Genomic DNA, 21,997 nt, shown 5'->3' with positions numbered 1-21,997 from the left:
GAAATTAAAGTGAAGGGGCGATGCCTCAGTCTCAGTCTCACACAACAACATGTCACATTTAGGCCACATGGGTGGAAACACAAAAGTATTTAGGCCTAGCACCGGTGTAGGCTAAAACCCTGGGATAGAAATTAGTGTAGGCTAAAACCCTGGGATAGAAATGCAACAGTAGAGACATTTTAGAGAAGGCAAGACAAGAGAATTGGTCAGTTTCTGCCTCGGTCTCACACGTCAACATTAGAGACATCTACAGACGGCTGGATTCTTCAGCTCTGACATCACTGCAGTGCATACTAAGGAGATCTGTTGTTGTTGCTGTTGCATGGTTCCAAGAACAATGGGCAATCTGAGGAGGGATTACTGAGTTGATTTGTTCCATCTTTATTACCTTGGGATAAACTACAGCTGGAGAGCAGTGCCATCAGGATGAGTCCCAAATAGTACCCTATTCCTGATATGGCGCACTACATTTGACCAGGGCCCTATAGGCGGTGGTCAAAAGTAGAGCACAAAAAAAAGGGACTAGGGTACTATTTGGGACGCATAACCGTCAGACTGCATCCCAATATTTACATCACACACACACACACACAGACAATTCTCTCAGATTGCATCAAGTCCCTCCCAAATAAGACTTAAATCAATCCACACAGAGAGAAAGATAAAGCTTTGTGTCCGCAGTGCTATTCTGTTCCATGATGAAACACACAACTGATGTAACTGATAATGGTCAGTGCTATCCGGTACCCTTGGGACGTCCCTACCCTAATCCTTAACCCCTACCCTAACATGAACCATAATCCTTACCTTAAACATTTTAAACGGGGTAGAGACGTCCCAAGGTTCACGGATAGCGCCCAAGGTTCACGGATAGCGCCCAAGGTTCACGGATAGCGCCCAAGGTTCACAGATAGCGCCCAAGGTTCACGGATAGCGCCCAAGGTTCACGGATAGCGCCCAAGGTTCACGGATAGCGCCCAAGGTTCACGGATAGCGCCCAAGGTTCACGGATAGCGCCCAAGGTTCACGGATAGCGCCCAAGGTTCACGGATAGCGCCCAAGGTTCACGGATAGCGCCCAAGGTTCACGGATAGCGCCCAAGGTTCACGGATAGCGCCCAAGGTTCACGGATAGCGCCCAAGGTTCACGGATAGCGCCCAAGGTTCACGGATAGCGCGGACCAACTGATAATAACCTGTCACCTCTGACCTCGACATTCTAACTAACCAATGGCATTGCTTGTTGGTCAAACTGACTTGCTGCACATAAATACACCAATATGCCATTCATTTACATTTCTCTGTTTCAAATAGACAGTTTTCAATGTAGACCAATGCCACATAAACACACACTGGTGTGTATTGTTATGATACAAACATAAATCCCAAACTTGTGGACAGACTTGTCTCAAGAGGAATAAAGTTTTACACAGTGTGGCAAAATACACACAATTCCAAATGGTAACCCGCTTCCCTTTCTAAAATATGTTTCCAAAACAATGGATGTTAAACAAATACATCCATTATAGGTCAAATAGCACAGGACAGTTTTTAGACCATCACAAAAGATAGGCAATCTTAATTAGCCATCTCTGTCTACAGAGATGTGTCAGTTAAAAAGGAAAAAAACACATTTCAATGTGTTAATGAAACAGAGAGAGTGAAACATGACTGGGGCATAAAATGGCTGTTTATGTGGCAGTTATGACAGCTATTTCATCAAAAGGGTTTTCGCCTCTTGTCCACACTTCTTTGTGTGGCGACACACAGAGAGAGACACACGGCATTACCTTGAAATGTCACCCATTAACACTCAAACTCCTCACAGCGTGATGTGCACTCGCTTTTTTATTATTTTTATATATATTTTATTGGATTTGATCACTTTCTAAATAAAGGCTGAACTAAAACACCAGGTCTAATTCTGCAGAAAGCAGAACAGGCCATATTTAATACATTTGCCACAGGTCATCTGTGCTGTGCATTCGTCTAGACCAAGGACATTAATATTTACATGTATTCAAAGAGGATTATTGCTTCACTCTACGAGCACAGTGTAGCCCAGTGAAATATGCATCGTTTTGTATAATCCTTTGGTCTTGGCAGAACAATCATAACATAGCATTCTGGGGGTTATTTATTGGTAAGATGTCTATAGAATTTGACCATCCCTTATGGCAATAGTCTATACAACCAGCACTAGTTCCTATTCTGTTCAGAATATACTGTTCAGAAAAGTAGAAGGTAGGAAGAGCACTAAGAAGCTGTTGACTTTAGAAAGCCTGTGTTATTCGACTCCCTGGCCCTATCTTACAGAGCCATCCACCAGCATTCCTGTCCTAGGAGGAGCTTTGCAATACCACCACAAGGCCTATATATCCTGTTCATCAGAAGCGCCTGCACCTGTGGCAAAATGGTGGCCAGTAAATGTCAATTTGAGTTTGAGCACACACTCTTCCTTTACCTGGTCCTGTAAACGTACACCATACTAAAGTACCAACAAAATAAAAGGTTGAACAGTGTAACCTGGTGCAGAGCTCCAATGACACAGTGACTTCTCCTCTCCTATGACTAACTGTGGTAGAAGGGGACATTATTTTCCCTCATCTGTCCATTTGTTTTGGTATTGCCCCTATGTAGCTTATTTTTGGCTGCACGTTCAGGAGACCTCTGGTATGTAACCATAACAGTTAACGTCCGTCCAGTAACCAACCAATCTCCACTGGAACAGCCCCTGCAGCCTGCCAGTGGGTCCCCGAGAAGCCAGTTCCTGCTCCCTCATTGTTGTCCAGGGTCAGGTTGCCACGCTGATCTGTGGCAGCTCTCTCGTCGGAACTCAGAACATGAAATACAAAACAAAGATGCATTCTAATGCCAGGATCCTTGACATGGATATCAACAACGGTCCTGCTACTATCTCCCTTCGTGTCAGTTTAGTGACTTCATGCCAGCCACACCAAGTTAATGGGCGGTATTTGTAATGCTTTTATCTGCTCTGTCGGCGCTCTGACAGTCAGGCACTGAGCTGTGCAGCAGATCCTTTGAGCTTCAAGGGCAGCCATTTTAGGAGACAGCCAGCTATGTGTGCTTAGGTGTTCAGCCAGTGCTCTCACTGCACAACATGGCCCCACGGATCAGATCCTCCTCACAGAGGCTGCATCACAAATGGCTCCCTATTCCCTATATACTGCACTGCGTTTGACCAGATCCCTATGGGGCCCTGGTCAAAATAGGGCTCTGGTCAAACGATAGGGCTCTGGTCAAACGCAGTGGACTATATAGAGAATAGGGTGCCATTTGTGACGGGTCCTGAGACAGCACAGACAGTCACTTGAGAGCTGCTGACAGAAATCTATCTGCCAGATGTACTGTGCCTCAAGTCCTTCAGCCTGCCTGCCTTGCCTGCAATGTAGCTCAGCAAAACCACCTCGCACTTGCCAGCCTTCCTGACTTAGCCCTTTCATTCATTGGTGACAATACATTTATTGGGGACAAAAAAATTACTTTAAAAATAACCAAATAATTAAGAGGGTCAGGCCTTTGGAATTACACCACACCAGCTTCTTTAAAACAAATTGGGAAGAGAAAAAATATTTTGAAATTGCCAACTCAGCCCCACAAGGAGGTTTTAACATGCCTGAACTTCCTTTATTCAGAGCTCAGAGAAACATCTGCGGTCTTTGGCTTGAAGAGCCAGAGAAGAGGGGTGGAGAGGAGTGAGGAAGAGAGGGGAAGACGAGAGGAGAGGAAGAGAGGAAGATGGGGGAGGAAGATGGGAGGAAGAGAGGAGTGAGGAAATAGGGGAGGAAGATAGGGAAAACAGGCCAGCATGACCCAGCCACCTGACTCTGCTCCCCAGATTCCAAAGTCTACTGACATTTGTTAATCACCAACCAGTCTCTCTGCATCGGCGAGGCTGCCAGCAGTCACACCCTCTACTCAAACTGGGCCCGGCCCGGCGGCAGCAGCTGCCCTGTCTGAAAGAGGGCCTTTCAATAAGCCAGCATTAAGCTGATTAAGAGTACAGAGGTTTTGTCCTTAACCGTTGGTCGGTCTGGTCTCAACCAATCCACCATCTCGTGCAGTATACAGGAGAGGCAGGCAAGGGAAGCCGCAGATTAAATTATGTGGCCACATTTAACTGATAACACACTACAGACACATGTTATGGAGGTGTAGAGATCCTCAATTATTAATCCTGGATTGATTGAGAACATTACTGATCTCTCTTGTGTTGTGTCATCTCTCATGGACATCAATCTATTGTTGTGTCATCTCTCATGGACATCAATCTATTGTTGTCCAAGAGAGATGACACAACACAAGAGAGATCAATACATTATTATTTAATATTTGAAAAGGTTTACAAATAACAAACATACAACCAAATTTTGACAGAAACCAGATCTCTGACACTTCATCTAGAAGCTCCCTGTCACATCATCTAGAAGCTCTCTGACACTTCATCTAGAAGCTCTCTGACACTTCATCTAGAAGCTCTCTGACACATCATCTAGAAGCTCTCTGACACTTCATCGAGAAGATATCTGACACTTCATCTAGAAGCTCTCTGACACTTCATCTAGAAGCTCTTACACTTCATCTAGAAGCTCTCTGACACTTCATCTAGAAGCTCTGACACTTCATCTAGAAGATATCTGTCACTTCATCTAGAAGCTCTCTGACACTTCATCTAGAAGCTCTCTGACACTTATTCTAGAAGCTCTCTGACACTTATTCTAGAAGCTCTCTGACACTTTTCATCTAGAATCTCTCTCCCACATCTCTCTGTCACTTCCTCTAGAAGCTCTCTTCCACAGCTCTCTGATACCTCATCTAGAAAATCTGACACTTCATCTAGAAGATCTGACACTTCATTTAGAAGCTCTCTGTCACTTCATCTAGAAGCTCTCTGCCACTTCATCTAGAAGATCTCTCCCACAGCTCTCTGACACTTCATCTAGAAGCTCTCTGACACTTCATCTAGAAGCTCTCTGATACTTAATCTAGAAGATCTGACACTTCATCTAGAAGCTCTCTGACACTTCATCTAGAGGCTCTCTCCAACAAATCTCTTGACACTTCATGTAGAAGCTCACTCCCACAGCTCTCTGACACTTCATCTAGAAGCTCTCTCCCACAGCTCTCTGTCACTTCCTCTAGAAGCTCTCTTCCACAGCTCTCTGACACTTCATGTAGAAGCTCTCTCCCACAGCTCTCTGTCACTTCATCTAGAAGCTCTCTTCCACAGCTCTCTGTCACTTCATCTAAAAGCTCTCTCCCACAGCTCTCTGTCACTTCATCTAAAAGCTCTCTCCCACAGCTCTCTGTCACTTCATCTAAAAGCTCTCTCCCACAGCTCTCTGTCACTTCATCTAAAAGCTCTCTCCCACAGCTCTCTGTCACTTCATCTAAAAGCTCTCCCCCACAGCTCTCTGTCACTTCCTCTAGAAGCTCTCTTCCACAGCTGTCTGTCACTTCCTCTAGAAGCTCTCTCCCACAGCTGTCACTTCCTCTAGAAGCTCTCTGTCACTTCCTCTAGAAGCTCTCTGTCACTTCCTCTAGAAGCTCTCTGTCACTTCCTCTAGAAGCTCTCTGTCACTTCCTCTAGAAGCTCTCTGTCACTTCCTCTAGAAGATCTCTGACACTTCAACTAGAAGATCTCTGACACTTCATCTAGAAGCTCTCTGACACTTCATCTAGAAGATCTCTGACACTTCATCTAGAAGATCTCTGACACTTCATCTAGAAGCTCTCTGACACTTCATCTAGAAGCTCTCTGACACATCATCTAGAAGCTCCCTGTCACATCATCTAGAAGCTCTCTGTCACTTCATCTAGAAGATATCTGTCACTTCATCTAGAAGCTCTCTGACACATCATCTAGAAGCTCTCTGTCACTTCCTCTAGAAGCTCTCTGTCACTTCCTCTAGAAGCTCTCTGACACTTCAACTAGAAGATCTCTGACACTTCATCTAGAAGCTCTCTGACACTTCATCTAGAAGCTCTCTGACACTTCATTTAGAAGATCTCTGACACTTCATCTAGAAGATCTCTGACACTTCATCTAGAAGATCTCTGACACTTCATCTAGAAGCTCTCTGACACTTCATCTAGAAGCTCTCTGACACATCTAGAAGCTCCCTGTCACATCATCTAGAAGCTCTCTGTCACATCATCTAGAAGCTCTCTGTCACTTCATCTAGAAGATATCTGTCACTTCATCTCGAAGATATCTGTCACATCATCTAGAAGCTCTCTGACACTTCATCTAGAAGCTCTCTGACACTTCATCTAGAAGCTCTCTGACACTTCTTCTAGAAGCTCTCTGACACTTTTCATCTAGAAGCTCTCTGACACTTTTCATCTAGAATCTCTCTCCCACAGCTCTCTGTCACTTCCTCTAGAAGCTCTCTTCCACAGCTCTCTGACACCTCATCTAGACAATCTGATACTTCATCGAGAAGATCTGACACTTCATTTAGAAGCTCTCTGTCACTTCATCTAGAAGCTCTCTGCCACTTCATCTAGAAGCTCTCCCACAGCTCTCTGTCACTTCATCTAGAAGCTCTCTGACACTTCATCTAGAAGCTCTCTGACACTTCATCTAGATGCTCTCTGACACTTCATCTAGAAGCTCTCTGACACTTCATCTAGAAGCTCTCTGACACTTCATCTAGAAGCTCTCTGACACTTCATCTAGATGCTCTCTGACACTTCATCTAGAAGCTCTCTGACACTTCATCTAGATGCTCTCTGACACTTCATCTAGAAGCTCTCTGACACTTCATCTAGAAGCTCTCTGTCACTTCATCTAGAAGCTCTCTGCCACTTCATCTAGAAGCTCTCCCACAGCTCTCTGTCACTTCATCTAGAAGCTCTCTGACACTTCATCTAGAAGCTCTCTGACACTTCATCTAGATGCTCTCTGACACTTCATCTAGAAGCTCTCTGACACTTCATCTAGAAGCTCTCTGACACTTCATCTAGATGCTCTCTGACACTTCATCTAGAAGCTCTCTGACACTTCATCTAGAAGCTCTCTGACACTTCATCTAGAAGCTCTCTGACACTTCATCTAGAAGCTCTCTGACACTTCATCTAGAGGCTCTCTCCCACAGCTCTCTGTCACTTCATCTAGAAGCTCTCTTCCACAGCTCTCTGTCACTTCATCTAAAAGCTCTCTCCCACAGCTCTCTGTCACTTCATCTAAAAGCTCTCTCCCACAGCTCTCTGACACTTCATCTAGAAGCTCTCTGTCACTTCCTCTAGAAGCTCTCTTCCACAGCTGTCACTTTATCTATGTCAACACTGTACAGATCCAGATTATTCAGAACTTCATATGGGTTAATTTGTTAAAGTAATTATCATATATTCAAAGTATGACTTTCAGAATGAATATGGTACAATGAAGACTAGGCAATGTCAACACAAAACAATTTAGACTTTGAGCTTCAGGCTTATTACTTCAGACCTTATGGGTCAAATATTTATATATTCAACCCATGGCTTTCAGAATGAATATGGAACAAACAAGACTTCCACTAGACAGCTTCAGACTTCAGACCTAATGGTTCAACATGTTGTCCTTTCATATATCTAAACCAGAATGAATATGTTACAAGCAAGAGTCTGCCACCTATAAAATTGCCTCATGGGTCAATGGAATTCAGTGGAATATTAATATTGTCTGTATATGCATTTTTCTGTCGACGGCAAAACCCACCATTGGTGTGTGTGGCCAAAGAGCTGTTTTTCCATGTCATATAACCACAGCACCGGTTCTAATCTTAGTGCCAATACAGTTTATCAAACTCCAGGCGGTGCTATCGTCAGATGACATGAAAATAGAGGCTTTTGGCCACGCACACCAATGGTGGGTTTGGCCTTCAAAATAACATGCATATGCAAAAAATACTTCCACCACCATACTTTACAGTAGGGATGATCTTTGATATTATGGGGCTATTTTGCTTCCAATGGTCCTGTGGCCCTTGTTAAGGTCAACTGCATCACGAATTTTACCAAGTACCAGGACATTTTTGCCAAAAACCTGGTTGCCTCTACCAGGAGGATGAAACTTGGCCACAAATGGATCTTCCAGCAAGACAATTACCCCAAGCACACATAAAATCCACTAGGGCTGTCCACGACTAAAGAAATCTGTTATTTTGACCAATTGATCAAAATGGTAACATTTGTATTTTTCTATATATAGACACACGCTGTGTATTAATAAAATCAAGTATATGCACTGAGCTTGTCTGATGCTTTAAGCACACTGTTTGATTAAATAATTAAGACACAAAAAGGACTCAAGAGGGAATCAGAGATCTAGATAACCAGAAGGAAAAAACCTGTTCCCGACCCTCCTCCTGCAGTTGTCAGTAATAGGCTACACCAGGGGTCAGCAGTCTTCTTCCTGTGGAGTGCCAATTTACAATTAATATGACCATTTCTACTGATCTGCGTGCCAGTTATGATTTTCATATGCACATTGTCATGGAGCAGTTTCAATTCAATTATAATAAAGTATGTTTGTTCTATTGCCAATTAGGTAAAAAAAATTGCATACAGAAAGCTAACAAATAAAAACATTGCAGGAAAAAAATATATAAAAATAAATATTCAATAAAATCACATTGGCTACGCATGGAAGTTTGTTCATGTTCTTCATTCATCTCTACTCCACTTGTCTACAATGAACTTGAAACATTGTAACAACTATCAACTGGTCCAGCTCACAGCAACATTGTATCAACTATTCTGGGAACTCAGGGTTTCCGGAGCCAGTGAGCTCCAGACAGACACAGTTGTATTTGTGCAAGGGCTAAGAAGTAAATCAGGTATTTTATGAAGTTTCCACTGGATCAGAGTATGCAATTTTTCCCTTTCACGCTGAGACTCAGTGGTTATCGAAAGGGAGAGACCCCGAAAAATGTTTTAAATACATTGAGGAACTATTGTTATTCTGTAAAAACAGACTTTGTTTACATGCTGTTTGAGCTGAAGAAAAAAACACAGCTCATTAGTGGTGGTCAGAAATACTATCAGACATCCCCAAACGGGGAGGCCTACTTCTATGCGTAATTACCTTGCTAATGCCTGTCTTAGAGTGATGGACTGACATTCCTGCTGCTCGACAAAAAAAAATCTCAGTCGACCAACAGCCTATCGACCAAACAATCGCCCAGTCGACTAAAATGGGGTCAGCCCTAAAATCCACAAAGAAATTGTTAATTGACCACAAAATAATTTTATAGTGGACATCTCAGTTTCCGGAACTGAACCCCATTGAAAACCTATGGTTTGAATTGAAAAGGGCAGTCCAAAAGCGCAGATGAAGGATATCAAAGATCTGAAAAGATTCTGTATGGAAAAATGGTCTCCAATCTCATATAACATTTTAGAAAAGAGCTCAATGTCATTAACCTATCAATGGGAGTATGCTGGAGCTGGAGGATTGAAAACAGGGGATCCAATCATTTTTACCCCCATCTTAAAATATATATATATATACAGTTGAAGTCGGAAGTTTACATACACCTTAGCCAAATACATTTAAACTCAGTTTTTCACAATTCCTGACATTTAATCCTAGTAAAAAATCCCTGTCTCAGATCAGTTAGGATCACCACTTACATTTTAAGAATGTGAAATGTCAGAATAATAGTAGAGATAATGATTTATTTCAGCTTTAATTTATTTCATCACATTCCCAGTGGGTCAGAAGTTTACATACACTCAATTAGTATTTGGTAGAATTGCATTTAAATTGCTTAACTTGGATCAAACGTTTCGGAAGCCTTCCACAAACTTCCCACAACAAGTTGTCCTCCTGACAGAGATGGTGTAACTGAGTCAGGTTTGTAGGCCTCGTTACTCGCACACACTTTTCAGTTCTGCCCTCAAATGTTCTATAGGATTGAGGTCAGGGCTTTGTGATGGCCACTCCAACATCTTGACTTTGTTGTCCTTAAGCCATTTTGCCACAACTTTGGAAGTATGCTTGGGGTCATTGTCCATTTGGAAAACCCATTTGCGACTAAGCTTCAACTTCCTGACTGATGTCTTGAGATGTTGCTTCAATATATCCCCGTAACTTTCCTACCTCATGATGCCATCTATTTTGTGAAGTGCACCAGTCCCTCCTGCAGCAAAGCACCCCCACAACATGATGCTGCCACCACCGTGCTTCACGGTTGGGATGGTGTTCTTCGGCTTGCAAGCCTCCCCCTTTTTCCTCCAAACATAACGATGGCCATTATGGCCAACAGCTCTATTTTTGTTTCATCAGACCAGAGGACATTTCTCCAAAAAGTATGATATTTGTCCCCATGTGCAGTTGCAAACCGTAGTCTGTTTTTTTTCTGACGGTTTTGGAGTAGTGGCTTCTTCCTTGCTGAGCGGCCTTTCAGGTTATGTTTATATAGGACTTGTTTTACTGGGGATATAGATACTTTGTACCTGTTTCCTGCAGCATCTTCAAGAGGTCCTTTGCTGTTGTTCTGGGATTGATTTGCACTTTTCGCACCAAAGTACGTTCATCTCTAGGAGACAATACGTGTCTCCTTCCTGAGCGGTATGACGGCTGCGTGGTCCCATGGTGTTTATACTTATTATGACGGAGGTCTACTATTATTTTCTGAGATCTTGGCTGATTTCTTTTGATTTTCCCATGATGTGAAGCAAAGAGGCACTGAGTTTGAAGGTAGGCCTTGAAATACATCCACAGGTACACCTCCAATTGACTCAAATTATGTCAATTAGCCTATCCGAAGCTTCTAAAGCCATGACATAATTTTCTGGAATTTTCCAAGCTGTTGCACAGTCAACTTAGTGTATGTAAACTTCTGACCCACTGCAATTGTGATACAGTGGATTACATGTGAAATAATCTGTCTGTAAACAATTGTTGGAAAAATTACTTGTGTCATGCACAAAGTAGATGTCCTAACCGACTTGCCAAAACTATAGTTTGTTAACCAGAAGTGTGTGGAGTGGTTGAAAAACGAGTTTTAATGACTCCAACCTAAGTGTATGTAAACTTCCGACTTCAACTGTATATATATTACTTTCTAAGCAAAATCTCTTTCTCTGAGCAATTGTATTAGCATAAAATTAAAATGAGCATATAATATAGCTCAGTTTTTGTATTATTTATTTTATAGTCTTTTTTCTCATCTTTATCAAGGGTTCCAATAATTACGGACTTAGGGGCCAGGCTCCGGTCTAGACGCACGCTTACGACTGCTCCTATAGTTTTGCTTCGGTACTGCAGTTTAACTGACCCCCCTGTCCAGAAAGACAGTTTCCATACACGGCCACATACAGACGTCAGATTAGAAAATACCTAATAAGACACTTTAGTCATCACCTTTGTGCACAAAACATCCATTGAATGAATCAAATAATTGTGTGAGGCAAATTTTTTCTTCCAGCACTCAAGCTGAAAATATTAACATATTAACACGTCATCACTGCTCGTGCTGCCCCCTGAGTGCTAGTGCTCATGTGATGTTGTTCAGATAAACCAGATGCAACCCGGACATAGACGGTCGATGAATCGGCGTATGCGAATGCTAGTAGATTACCTTTTAAAACAATGGTCGGACATCTTGGACGCAGTCTCCAGTTTTGATTATACCTCAGTGATCCGGACCCCACTGGATGTTCTTTACCATAATAACTGTAAGAGCATGTTGTGATACATGTTCTTTACCATAATAACTGTAAGAGCATGTTGTGATACATGTTCTTTACCATAATAACTGTAAGAGCATGTTGTGATACTCTAGTAGCATATACTGTATGTTCTTTACCATAATAACTGTAAGAGCATGTTGTGATATATATTATTTACCATAATAACTGTAAGAGCATGTTGTGATACTCTAGAACCATATACTGTATGTTCTTTACCATAATAACTGTAAGAGCATGTTGTGATATATATTATTTACCATAATAACTGTAAGAGCATGTTGTGATATATATTATTTACCATAATAACTGTAAGAGCATGTTGTGATACATGTTATTTACCATAACTGTAAGAGCATGTTGTGATATATATTATTTACCATAATAACTGTAAGAGTATGTTGTGATACTGTAGCATAGATGTTCTTTACCATAACTGTAAGAGCTTGTGTTGTGTCATTGTATACCGATAACGTCATCGCCGGTTGGGGCGTGTCTCGTTTAAGTGTACAGTTTCATCTCCAGCTGCAATGAGACATGATGAAAAAACTTGCTATAAAGGGACAATTCCGCCACTTTATAACCAGTTATTATCCTGTTAGTATATACGCAGTACTTTAAGATTTGATACACATTTTGATCTTTTATCGTTTTTGTTAGTCATACTGCACAATTTTTGTCATTTTGAAGCTTCTGTATTGCCCTCGTCTACAGCATACTACGATTCCCATGGTGCATTTCGTCTCCCACGATGCAATGCTCCGTCTAGGTTAGCCTGCAGTTAGCTTAGCTTAGAATGTCATTTTGAATTAATTTAAATGTCATTGACCACGTTTCCATCCACAGTTTTTATGCGAGTAAAGTCATATAGTATTAAAAAAAAATCACGACAGCTGTGTAATTTTATAAATGCCGACAGATCATTTGTTTGTTCGACATGGTGAGATATTGTCTTTAAAATTAATTATGCAGGAAACGGCGGTGGAAACGCCTTTATGCGCAAATATTGATATAATAATCGATATTTCAAAGTAAATTTGGAGTCACGCGATGATATGGTGTATGGTCCTCCCACTACGACTCGGGAAACCACAAAGTTTATTAGGCTACAGATGAAATAAGTTATGAAGTGTGGTGAAACTGCACGGTGATAAGCTTGATGCTGCTTTCCAATAAATAGAAGGTCTTATTCTGGTGACATGGTGATCGATGCGTGACTGCCGTTTGACAAATACAAATACTATGGCTCTTATCCATCATAATCTCATGTAGATAGCCTACCTACACAGCCTACCCACATCGTATATAGGAGATGTGGGCTAGGTCACAGGTGCCAAGACCAGAATAGGCATATTTCCTATTTAACGCAACAGTTTTTGTGACAAAACTAATCGGTAGAGTTGAAAATGCGATGGAAACACATTGAACTTCATTCAGTAGGTGAAAATGTAAGCGATAAAGTCCATTTTGTGTGCACTACGTCATCACACATTGATTTTGATCTGAAACAAGTCTGTTTGGTGGAAACACACCACCGCTGGGAAAATGTGCATATTAAAAATGCTTTATTAGAAAAAAAACTAAAATAAAACTTATGTTAGGTTTTGTTGAAAGGGTCAAACTGTATTGAACCACACCCTAATCCATCATCTCCTATGGACGTAAATGCATGGCGTTTAGTCCTCCCACAACGAGTCGGAAAAACATGCAGTTTATTAGGCTACTGTTTTATAATACATATAAAAACAGGCCAGCACAGCCTTTATGACAATAATTGAAATGATCGTTAGGTAGGCCTAGTGTAGGTCTCTGTTCGATAATGTCAGAGGTGTCCCTGATGCCATGACGAGGTAAGAGAGGGAAGAGAAGAGGGTATACATTATGCATCACTGTGCCTTGATATAAAAGAAAGGCCCAACGGGCACCAGTCTGTTAGCGAATCGGCTGCACTTTGTTGTGTTTCTGGCTGTGGCATGGGATGCCATTTTTCACACTTGACCCCTTACATTCTTGATATAATTACAATCACATTCTCAGTGCATTATTTATGTTGAACGGACCAGACTATCAGACCCAGGGCTGCTCCTGTTTCTAAGTTGCACACCTGAGGAGAGAAGCTCCTAAATCACATATCACCTTAGCTAGCATTGGTATGTCTGTGCTGAGTATGTCATAGGCCTGTTACCTAAAAAGGATGTCCAAATGCATGCTTTGCTAGTTATTTTGGTTCAAAATGGGACTGGTGCCCCCCACTGTGCACACAAAGGTTATGCAAGCAACCAAAATAACTAACTAATCTCTAGTTCAAACTGATCGTTTTGGGTAAACTAAATACATAGTATCTTCTCACGAAAACGTTCTTAGCGTCAGAACGTTCTCCGTTTTTCTCTACGACCCCCACAAGCCCCACGGGACTCATCTGCACTCAGTAGCGCCGACGTGCCAACTTCTGTCTGTAGCGTCCAAACCGTTTGGGCTACAAACTAATGCGATCTTATGGAAAGGAGATACTCTCTCTTTGGCTCTATGACCCCACGGTAACCCGGTACCTGTTAAAAAAAAATATGGAAGTTCAGTGCCTTCAGAAAGTATTCACACCCCTTGGCTTTTTCTGCATTTTGTTGTGTTACAGCCTGAATTTAAAACTCAGATTCTTTTTCCACTGGCCTACACACAATACCCCATAATGTTAAAGTGGAATTGTGTTTGAAAAACTGAAATGTATTGGGTGTGGATACCGTGGAAAGATGTGGGTCTGCGCAAGTGTGATGTCATTAATGTTTGTGGAAATGCATGTATGTAACTGTTTGTTTTTGTCAATGTATGTATATATATTTTAAAAAATAAGAGGAAATCCAAGGCATGTTTGACTAGCCTGGTATCTCAGATCTGTTTATGTTGTCTTGCCGGACTCCTATGGCCGTTGTCATAGCCAAACATTGGAACCAGGATCATATTTGACCCCTCTCTGAACTTCCTTTTCATAAGGCCTGTGACTTATCCTTTCATGACTGTTTCCTCTCCATCTATGGGAGACACTGACAGTTAACATCACACAACAGTTCTCCAAAGGTAAGAACTTCATAAACAACCTGCACAGGGCATTTGTTTTCCAGTGTATGGAGTTACATCATAAACAACCTGCACTGCGTTTTCCGTTAAATGTTACTTATGTAGGCAAGCTATTCATAAAACTCCAGTGCCCCACGCCCCAAAACACAGGCCCAGTGGCCCACGCCCCACGCCCCAAAACACAGGCCCAGTGCCCCACGCCCCAAAACACAGGCCCAGTGGCCCACGCCCCAAAACACAGGCCCAGTGGCCCACGCCCCAAAACACAGGCCCAGTGGCCCACGCCCCACGCCCCAAAACACAGGCCCAGTGCCCCACGCCCCAAAACACAGGCCCAGTGGCCCACGCCCCAAAACACAGGCCCAGTGGCCCACGCCCCAAAACACAGGCCCAGTGCCCCACGCCGCAAAACACAGGCCCAGTGGCCCACGCCCCAAAACACAGGCCCAGTGCACCACGCCGCAAAACACAGGCCCAGTGCCCCACGCCCCAAAACACAGGCCCAATGGCCCACGCCGCAAAACACAGGCCCAGTGCCACACATCCCAAAATACAGGCCTAGTGCCCACACTCCGAAATACAGGCTCAGTTCCCCACGCCCCAAAATACAGGCCCAGTGCCCCACACCCCAAAACACAGGCCCAGTGCCCCACACCCCAAAACACAGGCCCAGTGCCCCACACTGTAATAGCCTAGCTACAATTAAACTGTTACTCATACTGTATAATTTATATGTGTGCATACTAATACAACATTTATACTAATACTAAACCCATACTGATGATAAATCCATACTAATATTAAACCCATACCGATGCTAAATCCATAATGATGCTAAACCCATACTGATACTAAACCCATACTAATACCAATACTAATACTACCGCCATACTGACACTAAACCCATACTAATACTATACCCATACGAATACTAAATCCATACTAATACTATACTAATACCAAACCCATACTAATACTAATACTGAACCTATACTAAGACTAAATCCATACGGATACTAATACTAGTACTAAACCCATACTAATACTAAACCCATACTAATACTAAACTCATACTGATACTAAACCCATACTAAACCCATACTAATACTAAACCCATACTAATACTAAAGCCATACTAATACTAAACTCATACTGATACTAAACCCATACTAAAGCCATACTAATACTAAACCCATACTAATACTAAACTCATACTGATACTAAACCCATACTAATACTAAACCCATACTAATACTAATACTAAACTCATACTGATACTAAACCCATACTAAAGCCATACTAATACTAAACTCATACTGATACTAAAGCCATACTAATACTAAACTCATACTGATACTAAACCCATACTAAAGCCATACTAATACTAAACCCATACTAATACTAAACCCATACTAATACTAAACCCATACTAATACTAAACCCATACTAATACTAAACCCATACTAATACTAAAGCCATACTAATACTAAAGCCATACTGATACTAAAGCCATACTAATACTAAACCCATACTGATACTAAACCCATACTAATACTAAACCCATACCAATACTAAACCCATACTAATACTAAACCCATACTAATACTAAACCCATACCAATACTAAACCCATACCAATACTAAACCCATACTAATACTAAACCCATACTAATACTAAACCCATACTAATACTAAAGCCATACTGATACTAAAGCCATACTAATACTAAACCCATACTGATACTATACTACACCCATACTGATACTAAAGCCATACTAATACTAAACCCACACTGATACTATACTACACCCATACTGATACTAAACCCATAATAACACTAACCCCATACTAATAATACTAATCCCATACTGATACTAAATCCATACTAATACCAATACTATACTAATACTAAACCCATACTGATACTAAATCCATAATAACACTAACACCATATTAATACTAAACCCATACTGATACTAAATCCACACTAATCCACACTAATACCAAATCCATACTAATACTAATACTGAACCCATACGAATACTAAATCCATACTAATACTATAATAATACCAAACCCATACTAATACTAATACTGAACCTATACTAAGACTAAATCCATACGGATACTAATACTAGTACTAAACCCATACTAATACTAAACCCATACTAATACTAATACTAAACTCATACTGATACTAAACCCATACTAAAGCCATACTAATACTAAACTCATACTAATACTAATACTAAACTCATACTGATAGTAAACCCATACTAAAGCCATACTAATACTAAACTCATACTGATACTAAAGCCATACTAATACTAAACTCATACTGATACTAAACCCATACTAAAGCCATACTAATACTAAACTCATACTGATACTAAACCCATACTAATACTAAACTCATACTAATACTAAACTCATACTAATACTAAACCCATACTAATACTAAACCCATACTAATACTAAACCCATACTAATACTAAACCCATACTAATACTAAACCCATACTAATACTAAACCCATACTAATACTAAACTCATACTAATACTAAACCCATACTAATACTAAACCCATACTGATACTAAACCCATACTAATACTAAACTCATACTAATACTAAACCCATACTAATACTAAACCCATACTAATACTAAACCCATACCAATACTAAACCCATACTAATACTAAACCCATACTAATACTAAAGCCATACTGATACTAAAGCCATACTAATACTAAACCCATACTGATACTATACCACACCCATACTGATACTAAAGCCATACTAATACTAAACCCATACTGATACTATACTACACCCATACTGATACTAAACCCATAATAACACTAACCCCATACTAATAATACTAATCCCATACTGATACTAAATCCATACTAATACCAATACTATACTAATACTAAACCCATACTGATACTAAATCCATAATAACACTAACCCCATATTAATACTAAACCCATACTGATACTAAATCCACACTAATCCACACTAATACCAAATCCATACTAATACTAATACTGAACCCATACGAATACTAAATCCATACTAATACTATAATAATACCAAACCCATACTAATACTAATACTGAACCTATACTAAGACTAAATCCATACGGATACTAATACTAGTACTAAACCCATACTAATACTAAACCCATACTAATACTAATACTAAACTCATACTGATACTAAACCCATACTAAAGCCATACTAATACTAAACTCATACTAATACTAATACTAAACTCATACTGATACTAAACCCATACTAAAGCCATACTAATACTAAACTCATACTGATACTAAAGCCATACTAATACTAAACTCATACTGATACTAAACCCATACTAATACTAAACCCATACTAATACTAAACCCATACTAATCCCATACTAATACTAAACCCATACTAATACTAAACCCATACTAATACTAAACCCATACTAATACTAAAGCCATACTGATACTAAACCCATACTAATACTAAACCCATACTAATACTAAACCCATACTGATACTAAAGCCATACTAATACTAAACCCATACTAATACTAAACCCATACTGATACTAAACCCATACTGATACTATACTACACCCATACTGATACTAAACCCATAATAACACTAACCCCATACTAATAATACTAATCCCATACTGATACTAAATCCATACTAATACCAATACTATACTAATACTAAACCCATACTGATACTAAATCCATAATAACACTAACCCCATATTAATACTAAACCCATACTGATACTAAATCCACACTAATCCACACTAATACCAAATCCATACTAATACTAAACCCATACTAATACTAAGTCCATTCTGGGATTGTTGAGAAGTAGACCGTTTTGAACAGGGTTTCATATTTATTTCCATGGACCATCGATTTGTAATAGTTCCTATTATGCAATTGTTTCTAGTCACCAACCTCTAACTACCTTACAAGTTCTACTCAATAATTTGTGTTTCACTACTTATTTACTGTATACATGACTGATGATGTTGACCGATTTCCTTATTTAATTGTTTTATTTAACCTTTATTTAACTAGGCAAGTCAGTTAAGAACAAATTCTTATTTACAATGACGGCCTAGGAACAGTGGGTTAACTGCCTTGTTAAGGGGCAGAACGACAGATTTTTACCTTGTCAGCTCGGGGATTCGATCTAGCAACCTTTCGGTTACTGGCCCAATAATTCAGTAAATCTTTGTAATTGTTATATGTTGTGTCTATATTTTTGTTCAGTATACATAATAAACTCAGCAAGAAAAGAAACGTCCTCTCACTGTCAACTGCGTTTATTTTCAGCAAACTTAACATGTGTAAATATTTGTATGAACATAACAAGATTCAACAAATGAGACATAAACTGAACAGGTTCCACAGACATGTGACTAACAGAAATGGAATAATGTGTCCCTGAACAAAGGGGGGGTCAAAATCAAAAGTAACAGTCAGTATCTGGTGTGTATTAAGTACTGCAGTGCATCTCCTCCTCATGGACTGCACCAGACTTGCCAGTTCTTGCTGTGAGATGTTGCCCCACTCTTCCACCAAGGCACCTGCAAGTTCCCGGACATTTCTGGGGGGAATGGCCCTAGCCCTCACCCTCCGATCCAACAGGTTCCAGACGTGCTCAATGGGGTTGAGATCCGGGCTCTCGCTGGCCATGGCAGAACACTGACATTCCTGTCTTGCAGGAAATCAGCCATACTGCTCGTTCTGCGCATGGTGGCATTGTCATGCTGGAGGGCCATGTCAGGATGAGCCTGCAGGAAGGGCACCACATGAGGGAGGAGGATGTCTTCCCTGTAACGCACAGAGTTGAGATTGCCTGCAATGACAACAAGCTCAGTCCGATGATGCTGTGACACACCGCCCCAGACCATGACGGACCCTCCACCTCCAAATTGATCCCGCTCCAGAGTACAGGCCTCGGTGTAACGCTCATTCCTTCTACGATAAACGCAAATCCGACCATCACCCCTGGTGAGACAAAACCGCGACTCATCAGTGAAGAGCACTTTTTCCAAGTCATGTCTGGTCCAGCGATGGTGGGTTTGTGCCCATAAGTGACGTTGTTGCCGGTGATGTCTGGTGAGGCCCTGCCTTACAACAGGCCTACAAGCCCTCAGTCCAGCCTCTCTCAGCCTATTGCGGAAAGTCTGAGCACTGATGGAGGGATTGTGCGTTCCTGGTGTAACTCGGGCAGTTGTTGTTGCCATCCTGTATCTGTCCCGCAGGTGTGATGTTCGGATGTACCGATCCTGTGCAGGTGTTGTTACACATGGTCTGCCACTGCGAGGAGGATCAGCTGTCCGTCCTGTCTCCCTCTAGCTCTGTCTTAGGCATCTCACAGTACGAACATTGCAATTTATTGCCCTGGCCACATCTGCAGTCCTCATGCCTCCTTTGCAGCATGCCTAAGGCACATTGTTAAAATAATTCCCACTGTCAGCGGTGTCTCTGCTACTTGCCACTGATCTGGGCTGAGGTAGTTCGTTTCACCTCTCGGCCTATGTCGTGTGCGGAATTTCCTGTCAAGAAGCCTTCTGAGGGCCTCCCGGGTGGCGCAGTGGTCTAGAGCACTGCATCGCAGTGCTAGCTGCGCCACCAGAGTCTCTGGGTTCGCGCCCAGGCTCTGTCGCAGCCGGCCGCGACCGGGAGGTCCGTGGGGCGACGCACAATTGGCCTAGAGTCGTCCGGGTTAGGGAGGGTTTGGCCGGTAGGGATATCCTTGTCTCATCGCGCTCCAGCGACTCCTGTGGCGGGCCGGGCGCAGTGCGCGCTAACCGAGGGGGGCGGGTGCACGGTGTTTCCTCCGACACATTGGTGCGGCTGGCTTCCGGGTTGGAGGCGCGCTGTGTTAAGAAGCAGTGCGGCTTGGTTGGGTTGTGCTTCGGAGGACGCATGGCTTTCGACCTTCGTCTCTCCCGAGCCCGTACGGGAGTTGTAGCGATGAGACAAGATAGTAATTACTAGCGATTGGATACCACGAAAATTGGGGAGAAAAGGGGATAAAATTTTAAAAATAAAAATAAAAAAAAAGAAGCCTTCTGAGCATTGATCAACTTTGGGAATGCAATAATAAGTGGGTAAACGATAATCAACTAAATAAAAAGGTGAGTAAATGCTATTTCACAAAAAAAAAGCTGTGTAAACAGCTTTTACGTGTGTTTACCCTACACTACATCCCTGGTTGTATCTGGGGAAAAAAACATTAATAAATGTCAATATCCTGCCAGGCAGGGTTGAATCTACATTTGTCCGGCATTTTAGCTATCGATGTGACGTTTGGAGCCGCCTAATCAGTCAGTTCTGTACCCGCCTGGCTGAGTGGCAGTGTGGGTTGAATGAGCGAGCTCGCCTGGAAACCAGAGTGCGAAACACGTGAAGACATCTGCTTTACAAGACCAATACATTTCTACTATTTTTCATATTAACATATGTGATCATTTTCTGTTCTCTCATTTTAATTCAAGTACTTTTAAAGTACCAACTTGAGTAAATGTCTGATTTTCAAGGTATTCCAGTACTTGAATTTCAGAGTTCCAAATTCAAGTACCTCAAGCAACTTGTGCGAACCCTGTTTGAAACAAAATACTTACCTGAAGAAGAAAAAAACATAATATACACAAATTGTTCTCCTATATCCATTTATCAATATTCCACATTTCTACACATTTCCCAGAGATTAGCCAGTACACGGTTCACAACGGTGAGGAAAACAATTACTGTTTATTCTATTCCCTCTGTTCTATTCACTCATCGTCATCAGAGGACAAAACTTCCTTAATGGATTTGATCATGAGGAAGTGTCTGAAAACACACAGACATGACGCATTGATTCCACCTGGCTGATCGATGAGGCAGCAGGCCCTATTATTATGTTCAAAACAGGGGAAATAATCAGTAGAAAAAGCACCATGTCGTTCAACATATATCAACTAGTGTGTGTCCAAATTGGCACCCTATTCCCTATGTAGTGCACTAAACTGACCAGTAGTGCCCTATAGGGAATAGTGTGCCATTACAGACACAGCACTGCTGGTATCATGGGCCATATGAGGTGACATCAGCCAGACATAGTCATCTCCCAGTGAATCTCTCTCTGCCCGGTGGGGCAGCTGCTAGTCATGGTGGAGGTGACATCAACCCAGGCTCATAGTTTCGAGTATGAT

At 41.5% G+C, this 21,997-nt stretch overlaps 1 protein-coding gene across 5 annotated transcripts in view; it reads right to left on the bottom strand.

The window, feature by feature from the left end:
* Window positions 1–21,997, bottom strand: part of LOC139538483 (zinc finger protein 462-like) — a 75,680-nt gene that overhangs the window by 41,825 nt on the left and 11,858 nt on the right. The gene's annotated exons all lie outside the window — the stretch shown is intronic.

The sequence above is a fragment of the Salvelinus alpinus genome, chromosome 1 (assembly GCF_045679555.1).
Source record: "Salvelinus alpinus chromosome 1, SLU_Salpinus.1, whole genome shotgun sequence".
Taxonomy (NCBI): domain Eukaryota; kingdom Metazoa; phylum Chordata; class Actinopteri; order Salmoniformes; family Salmonidae; genus Salvelinus; species Salvelinus alpinus.
Note: the sequence above shows the minus strand (reverse complement) of the source record. Positions and strands in the feature narration are given on the sequence as shown.